Source organism: Crocodylus porosus, unplaced genomic scaffold, assembly GCF_001723895.1.
Source record: "Crocodylus porosus isolate Cpor-Errol unplaced genomic scaffold, CroPor_comp1, whole genome shotgun sequence".
NCBI classification, from domain to species: Eukaryota; Metazoa; Chordata; order Crocodylia; family Crocodylidae; genus Crocodylus; species Crocodylus porosus.
This window is the reverse complement of record NW_017728920.1, coordinates 237,309-246,642: the sequence shown is the minus strand read 5'-3', so window position 1 is coordinate 246,642 and position 9,334 is coordinate 237,309. Positions and strand designations below refer to the sequence as shown.

Sequence of the window (9,334 nt, the reverse complement as noted above, 5' to 3'; positions counted from 1 at the left end):
TTGAACAGTGCGGGCCCGAGGACCGGGCCCTGTGGAACCCCACTGCCCACGTCCCTCTAGGTCGAAAATGACCCATCCACCACCACTCTCTGGGTGTGGCCCTCCAGCCAGTTAGCGACCCATTTGACTGTGAAGGTGACTCAGCAGTCAAGACCAGTAGCACCAGCAGCATCTAAGGTAGCCAAATGGAACTGTCAGGCCGTTCTTTCCTCTCAAGTAGGAGCGCCTAGTGCATGCCTGTTGGGTGCACTCTCACCATGTGACTCTATATGTGTTTGTGTATGTGTGTGTGTGTGTATTTGTTTTCAGGTGCGCCCTTCCTGGCACTGGGGCCTCTGCACAATATGGCAGTGTGCCCCAGTGAGGTCTCCTCCTGTCCTACAGCCTCAGTCTAGTCCACCACTGTAAACGGCAGCAGGTAAAAATAACATAGGTGACTCAGCAGTCAGCATCAGTAGTACCAGTAGCATCTAAGGTAGCTAAACAGAACTGTCACAGAGCCTTTCCTATTATAAAGGAACTGACAGCAAGAAGTAAAGATGTTATGTTGGATATATGTCACTCATACAGTGTGTGATGCCTTATCTTGTGTTTTTATGTTTATGTTTATTATGAAAAAAACCCAGAATAGTTAGAGAAATATATATGATATTGTGCCGAATCACTTCTAAGGTTACTATTCATTAGTAAAAAAGTGCACTTAGCAGGCTATGACCCAGAGTTTCTCATTGCTGAATGAATTAGCATCTCATCATAGGTGTGTAAATGTATTTAAGTAAGAATAAACATTTAAAAATCTGAAGAGATATTCACCTTGCTTTTGGGTTTATTTAAAAGTGCGTATGATTTTGCTCTTTATCTACAGACAGGGAGAATATCAACTGAGCATGGATAATTTATGATTTATAGGTTACTTAAAAAAAAAAAAAAGCACTCACAGCTCTCACTGAAAGCACTGGGACTTGTGGCCTGTATCTGAGGGAAGATTTTTTTCTGGTAGTTATTTCATGTGACAGCAGAAGCAACAGATCACAGGTAATAGATGCCTCCCCATTAAGGTACAAGAGAAAGCATTAGAACATTTTTATTTGTAGAGAGGAATATTCTGTAGGGCAGTGGTTACAGTATTGTTAAAATGGGTGGTCTTTTTCCCCAGCTCAACAAAGGATGAGGGTCTTGAGTCTCTTCCAGGCCCTTGCTTTAGGATATAGTTTTTTTTATGGGAGACAAAATGCTCAATATAATACAAAGCAAATCTATTCCCCTAAAGAAAGCAGGCTGCAGGGATCCCAACACTTTTTCTCCCCATTTCTTTCCTTCTTGGAGAAAGGTCACACCCTTTCTTTTAAACACTTGACAAATCATGTGATGGGAAGAAAGCCCTTACTCCTTTCCTGGCCATTGTACTCTTGTCACAGGCCTATGCCCTCCTAAAACAGGGAGCTCTCTAGAACAGTCTTCATTTACAGACCTCCTCCTTCCACTTGCATCCCTGATTTCTCATGTTTTATAACTTTTGCTAAAACTCTTTCAAACATCCCTCATAACATAAATTGATCTACTTCATGTCACCAATTTAAATATTTGATCCATAGCAAGATGTTTTTCCTTGCAGAGTGAAGTGAAGAAAAACAGTAGATAATGTCTAATATATCTTACTGAGTTACCATATTGTGTAAAGTTCAAGAATTGCCTGGTGTACAAAAGAAACAAGTTGTGTTGTCTCTCTCACAATAAAATCAAACATTAAATTAATTATGTCAGTGCAAATGCAACATGCTGGTGCTAGAAGTAAGGCAAAAGGGCTCTCTGGTAGCACAAAAGCACATATATCAAATACTGATATACAGATGCAGCAGCCCTGTCATCTCCTCTGTACTGGCTGCAAGGGGGAGAGAAATGTAGGATTATCTACAATAACTTGCACTGCTCAAACTCAGAATTATCAGCTTGCCACTTAGGCCATCTTTACACCTGCTCTTCATTGCTAGAGCTGAAGACAGAGGTTAGAGTACATTTACATATATCACTGTTGTTTGCAAAGCTTTGAATGACATGGATCAGGGGTGGCAACATATGGCCCATGGAGCCACTGGATCTGGCCCATGGAGCTTTGCTTGGGCCTGTGCCAGGGCTGTGCAGTGACGAGTTGTGCCTGCACTGGTGCAGTTTCTTCCCAACCCCTGCTTCCATGTAGTGGAAATATGGGTTTGGGAAAAACAGCAGCAGCGTGAATGCAGTTTCCAATTGTTTGACCCCCGTGCAGCTTCTTACTATGCAGAAGCTGTGTCCATACAGCTAAGGAGTGGGGAATGGAGAGAAGCAACAGTGGCACACATACAGCTCCCAGCTGCTTGGCCTCAGCACTGGTTCAGGCACTCCCTCCCCACCGCCCCAACCACTACTGATATGCTGCTGAAGCCTCCAGCCCCTATCAGACCAAAGCTGGATTGTTTCAGCATGTGCTTTGTAAAGGCTGTTATAAATAAAACATTTTCCATTTCAGAGAGCCTATGACCTAACATGAATAAGACACAGGACAACTGTTTATGAGGTAAAAGGTTGAAAGAAGAAAATGGATTTCCTGTAGACATGAGTTTTAGGAAGGGATCTGAAGGACAGACTTCCAATTGGTGACCTGCTTTTATTTAACAAAACTTGGCTATCTTCCTGAGTTAATATTGTGTCCCAATTAAAATCAGTCTGGGAAAGAAGGGAAGAATTCCTGTTCTTCATCAAAGAAAATTCAGAACAGATGAAAGGGGTGCAGAAGTTGGAGTTTTAAGTGGTGCTGAATTCAAGGATCTGAATGAAAAGGACAATGACCAACACAGAAATAAAGTGTGTGTGGGGGTGTTTTTTTCTGAACACAGATTAATTTGATCACTTTACTCTCAATTTATTTTAGTTAAATAAAATTGCAGTTCCAGGAATAATTTATTATTTACAGATAGTAGACAGCTTTTTAATCTAGCAGCAAAAGGTATAAACAAATGCAGTATTTGGCAGTAGTTGAACTTAAACAAATTCAGACGTAGAAGAACAAGTGCAAAGGGAGGTGACTTACCCGTCGAAACATTTTCTCTGTGGACATGGTAGTATTCTCTGCACTTGAAATCTCTACATCACGATTTGATGTCATTATAAAAGAACCATTACAATTTAAGCAGAGAAATTATGGCCTGATACAGAAATTACAGGGTGAGGTTCTTTGGCTTCTGCTGTGCAGGAGGTGAGACAGACAGGCTTAAAATCTATTAAAACAACTCTGACAGATGTTCTCAAAAAATGTGTCAGTAACATTGCTTCATACAGATGGCTGGAAAATATTACAATAAAATAGGCCTCTTTAGTAATATTTGCAAAGGAAATTTGTTTGTCTCTCAGTGACTGACTTTGTACCCCAGACACAAATCATGGCATTGAAAATGACAATATAAAGTTCTTTTTGCTATGTTGTCATGAAAGAATTAACGTGTAGCACCTACAGAAGTGCCCCCAGCTGAGAAATGTAGATCTCAATTCCCCAAAATGCATTGTGTCAAGACCCAAGGTTCAGGTCTATCTCAATATAAGGCAACACTCATCTACATGAATGTTGATAAATACTTAGAGCTCTTCATTAATGAGGATCTAATTAGGCATCTATTATTTATGTAATTTTACATTAATGGCCTGGCAACAAGATTTATTTCTTACATATTTATTTCACAATGTGATTATTTTTAGCAATCAATTGATATTTAGTTAACATAACTATCTTATTAAAATTAAATTAAATGGTGCTTTGATTTAACTGTATTAAAATGAATGTTAGCAATATTGATGAAATGCAAATAACAATTTAAATTATTGTAAAGCTTCATTGAGTTTCTCACTGAATGAAAGGATGTCAAACAGGCTGCTGTTGTCATATAAGCATGGGCTTGGGCACCATAAGTTTCTCATTACTAGTTCTTCCACTTTCCATTCTGACATATCACTTAACCTTCCAGTACTTACTTGTCCATGGACCTATTTTGCAATGATATCATGAAGACTAAACAGGACATATATAAAAATTTAGAGCATGATCCAAAGCCTGATGAAATCTTTGGGCACTTTTTTCCCCTTGTAGTTATTGGGTTTTAAATCAGGCACTTAAATTAGTGCCAGCCCTCCCACCCCCCCGCGCCACCCCGGCTCAGCGAATAGGCACAGGGGGATCCTGGGTGCCCCCCCAAACCCAGGAGGCCCCAGTCACAGAGCCAGGGCAGGGGTACAGGGGTGGGGGCCCTGATATGTTCCCTGGCAGACCCAGAAGTAGACCAGAAGTGCTTCTGGTCTACTTCTGTGTCTTCTGCTGAGCACTCTGGAGAGTCCCCTGTACTTCTGTGGGGTGCACTGCAGCACTCATCAGCCCCTGCTACCTAGAGGTAAGTAGAAAAAACATTTAAAGCTATGTCTGAATCTCTGAATCTTTCTGAACCTTGGAGGGTTCCAATTCAATTCGGAGAGATTAAAGGGTCTCCTGATTCAATTTGGATTTGGAGATTTGGCCAACAAATCAGGCTGAATCTCTGCCTAATCGAATCAGAGATGCAAGCTTCACACAACCCTACTAAGTGTTATTGTTTTAAAAAGGAAAAAGGTACTTAAATTTTCATTAATGAAATTTTTTTATTAAAAAAAGAGAGCAAATGTTACCTATAAATAGCAGGTATATTTTCTTTGATATTTGAATTAAGTTCCCATAGCATGAGTTAGATAATGGGTTCTCAGGTTTTTTCCATAGAGTGGACCAAAACTCAATGAAGGGATTGTCTCATGCCTCTGTGGTGTAGGGTACTATTTACTGTGTCTTTGTTCATGTCTTGTCCCAATGGGTCCTGATATGACTGACACTTAAAGGTACTACCACAATATAAATTTTAAATAATAATGAGTTACCTCATACTTATTTCCAGTTCCTTGTTGCTTCAGCTCCCCTACTGTTAACAGTCACTGTACAGTCCATTGGCAATTACAACAAGGGCTTTCAAGTAACATCCTTTAATTTATTTCCAGCTTTCTTTTAATCCTGTTTAGCACTTGAAAGTGATAAGAACCACCAGGATCTGATCAATAAACTCTTTATAAACACAGAGCACCCCACAGATCATGATGGGGAATCTCTATATTGCAAATGATTTTCACAAATCTATCAGTCTTCAAAAAACCAGACAACCCTGAGTAACCCTGAGTTGTAACCTGAGTTGGATACATTCCTGAGGGAGTGGAGAAACCTGCTTCCTCAGCCTATGTGACTGGCATCACATACCTGGGTGGGGGGCTTAAGCTCCCTATTTTTCTAAGCAATGCCGCCATGGCTGGGAAGGGGCCAAAGATACTGCCAGTCTACCTGGCAACCAGCGATGCATTTCAAATTGGTTGGCTGGCAGCCAACAGTTGCTGTCCTTCATTGGATCTGGTAAATGACATCATAAGGTCTATATAAGTTAAGGACTGCCCAGGAGGAGGGGCAGTAGCCATGATGAGGAGTCAGAGAGAAGCTGAACTACCTGAAATGCTCTCTCGCTCTCTCTCAAAACTCATGATCAATGAACTCTTTGCCTCCAGAGGGAATCTCCACCTGCCTCTGGATGATACTTGTGAGTAAGCTACCTGAGATCTAACTAGATGTATAGCTTGCAGTAACTCAGATGCGTGCTCAAAGGCTACCATGCCACTGTTTTCTCTAAGGTAGTTCTCTGATATTGCTCTACCCTGTACCCTATTCCAAACCTACTCCTTGTAACCAGCATAGGAGACTTATTGGAAGATGTTTTAGATTATGCCTTGGGGTCCTCTTGGTTTGGCTGACCAAGGGAGACCACTATTTGTGCTTCAGACTGAGGGAAGCACCCCAAGTTCTTGCAGTGGGTCAAGTACACTCATGAACTACTAGTTCTATATTTCCCAGAGGGCGCAGGTCCCAAATTAGTCCAGACTCTGGGTGGTGGTGGTGTTACCCTCAGGCTTGCGGGTGTGTTCCAGGAAGGGGGTTGGATGGATGTGAGGTGCCCCCAAGAAGGAACTCGGAGCCTGGAAGGTGATCAGGTGCAGTGAAGTGGGTGGCTCAACACAGGAGCACCCCCTACTGGCCTGCCACACTGGGTTCATCCCAACTCTCGAATAGTAATAGTCCCATTGATTTCAATAGGAAAGTAAAGCTGGCCAACAGGCAGTTCTACTCAATAGTAAATGTTGAAATATTTAAATTTAACAGGATTTATAAGAAAGTAAATTTAAAAGAACAGCATATAATGCCTAGTACCAGATTCATTTTCCCATGCTTATCATTTCACAATACATTTCATTTAATGAATTTCCTGATTTGTTTTCTGGAGGAAAACAAGGGAGATTATGAAACATCCTCTTTTTAATTCTAATTTGATTGCATAAAATTAGCTAAATACATCACTTGCTACAACTACAGCTAATACACTGAAAAATATTTTTGCAATATTGTGTCAAATGATATATTAACAGTATTTGATGTAATTAGCACTGAATCACAAAAATATATTAATATATCTTATTAAAATGTGATGTGATGCATTGGCTGGTTACATAGATGACTAATTCAGGACTCTAAGTACGTATTGAACCAATATCCCAGATTTTCAAGCTCCTGGGTTTGGCTCTTTAAATGAGAGGAAAAATTCAGCTCCCAACACATTTCTTCTGGCACTTTGTCCAGGTCAAATGGTCCTTTTTATAATCTCTCATGCCTGCTGACATTCCCCAGTGAATTTGATGTAATTTTTCTTCTCTTTGCTAAAGAAAGAAAAATTAAGGGCAGCTTGATGTGTCCCATGTGTAATCCTTTTCCCAATAGGATCCTTTGATCTCTGGAATGTCTTTGAATTCTCATACTATGGGGGAAAGGGGGCATGAGGCCCCAAGTGTCGTTGGTTTGTAAATGTCCATGTGTTACCTTAGTCTGACATCTACGCCTTGAGGTGTGGTCTTCAGTGCACCCACCTTTAAGACTGGACAATTTGACCCCAGATGCACACTGCTAATAATTCAAACCCTTGTCTTTCCCACCAGGCCTTGATGTTTCATATTAAAGAGGAGGAAGATTTCCTATTCTACTGTGATATTAATTGTTTGATCAAGCGGTGTTCCTCAGGGCTCTGCTTCCCCTTGCATCCCGTCCTATTGCCAACCCAATGTTATTGTTCTTAATCTGGTTATTAGTGTCACAAATACACCATCAAATACCCTCTAGTACTTGGTGCTGTAGCCTAGGTAACTCGGGTATATATTCCCCTTCTCCAATTGAAGGGGATTGTTAGCTGGCAGGTGTGCTGTGGGGGAACTGCAGACTGCTCAGTTTCCCTCCTTCCCTATAGAACCAGGCCAGGACAGTCAGGAGACTTAACTATATACATATTTATTTACATTAACTTATCACAAGGAAAAGAAATATGAATATAAACATATGTACTATATGTATGTGTATGTGTGTATATGTGTGTATAATATATAAACAAATAACATAATACCCTGCGGGTAAACACCATAAAACCTTATACTAGTGCTCCAAATACAGGTAAGTCACAGGTAAGTATCTGATCGGAAACATAAACCGCAAAAGAAACATAGATAGCCAACAGATAAACTATAGATAAGTATGGGTGAATAATAAATAAGCCACAAATAAATACAAATAAACAACAGGTGAAATAATAGCAACAGGGGGTCCCAGCAGAGCCCTAGGACTCTACTCATCTACTAATTTACAACGTGAGAGTTCCCAAAATATAAGGCATGACATCATACCACTTATGGCGCAAGAACCCCAAAGATAAACTTAATCCTGAGAGGAAAGCCCCAATGCTCTTGGGCTTTTCCAAGCCCTACAAAGAACCTGGTAACTTTAGGAGGGCCCTCCCAGTGTGACCTCCCCTTTCAGGAGCCATTAACTAACTGGGGGGGTTCCCCCTCCTCAGTGGGAATCCTCTTTTCCCTGAAACTCATGGCTCCCAGGCCTGGAGGGTGGACCTCATTCTCTGTGCCAGGATGCTCTTTCACCTGCAGTGGGCTTTGTGGGGGGGGTGGTCGCTGTCCCCTGGAACAGAGCTCCACTATGCAGGGCTTTTGGGGCCTCTGGCTTGTTCCTGTCTGCTGGCTCAGTAGGTCAATCACTGTTTGGACTCAACCTTTTTCTATGGGTCGGAGGCCTGGGCTGCCTTGTGCAGGACCAGGCTCAGTCCACTCCTGGATCCTCTGTGCAGTGCCTCCTGCACCAAGCTCCCAGCCTCATGCTGGGGGTTGAGGACCTGAGCCACCTAAGTGCTCCTAAGGTCCTACTCCATGCACCATCCTGCATACCACACCAGAGGTTGCAGACCTGAGCCACCTCATGCATCTCCCAGGGTCTGGACACCATGTGCTGTGCTGCACACCAAGAACCTAGCTGCTGGAGGCATCTGCCATCACCCACTGATGGAAGTCTTCAGGGGCACTTCTGGGCTACTGCTTCACCCTGCTGAGCAGCTCTCTTCAGCTCTTCTAAGCCCCACTCTTCTCTGCCCACTCTGAGTCCTGATGTGACCACTACCACTGCCACGCCTGTAGCTTGAAATTCTACACCCACCCGAAGCCCAAGAAAGTGGCTGAACACTCCAACCTCGCTTCTGTGGGAGACGATAGCTCCCCTGCCTGATGATACTTTGGCACAGTGGTGTGAGGGACCTTCCTGGTGATCCTTTGGACAGTGTTGCTCATGGATGCCTGACTTTGTAGGAACAACTTGATCAATTGGAAGCTGGGTGACAGCGACCATGAGCTCATCACCTTCACCATCCGCTGTAAAGCTGGCAAGTCAGTCAGCAACACAGAAGTCCTTGACTTTAGGAAAGCCAACTTTAACAAGCTCAGGAGGTTGGTCAGTGAGGCCCTAAGGGACCATGAGCCCAGGGAGAGGGGAGTTCAAGAAGAGTGGTTGCTCCTCAAGGAAGCGATCCTTAATGCACAAGCTAAGTCTATTCCATCTCAGAGGAAAGGCAGCAAGAGGACACAGCAACCCCGCTGGCTCTCCAGGGACCTAGAAAACCTCTTGAGGCTAAAAAGAAAGGCCTACAAAGGATGGAGGATGGGATTCACCTCCAAGGAGGATTACTCTGCACTGGTCCAGTCCGGCAGGGAGCAAACCAGGAAAGCCAAGGCTGCAACTGAACTCCAACTAGCTTCGAGCATCAAGGACAACAAAAAGTCCTTTTTCAGATATGTGGGGAACTGGAGGAAAAGCAAGGGCAACATTGGACCCCTGCTGAACCAGATGGGGCAACTGACAACTGACACC

General features: G+C 42.7%; 1 long non-coding RNA gene across 1 annotated transcript in view; it reads left to right on the top strand.

The window, feature by feature from the left end:
- The window catches only part of LOC109312562, a 7,813-nt gene extending 3,223 nt beyond the window's left edge, over nt 1-4,590 (top strand). Inside the window, exons 2-3 of the long non-coding RNA XR_002101845.1 lie at nt 1,029-1,035; nt 4,577-4,590. This is a non-coding gene — a long non-coding RNA (uncharacterized LOC109312562). The remainder of the gene's footprint in view (nt 1-1,028; nt 1,036-4,576) is intronic.
- Nucleotides 4,591-9,334: the final 4,744 nt, after the last annotated feature.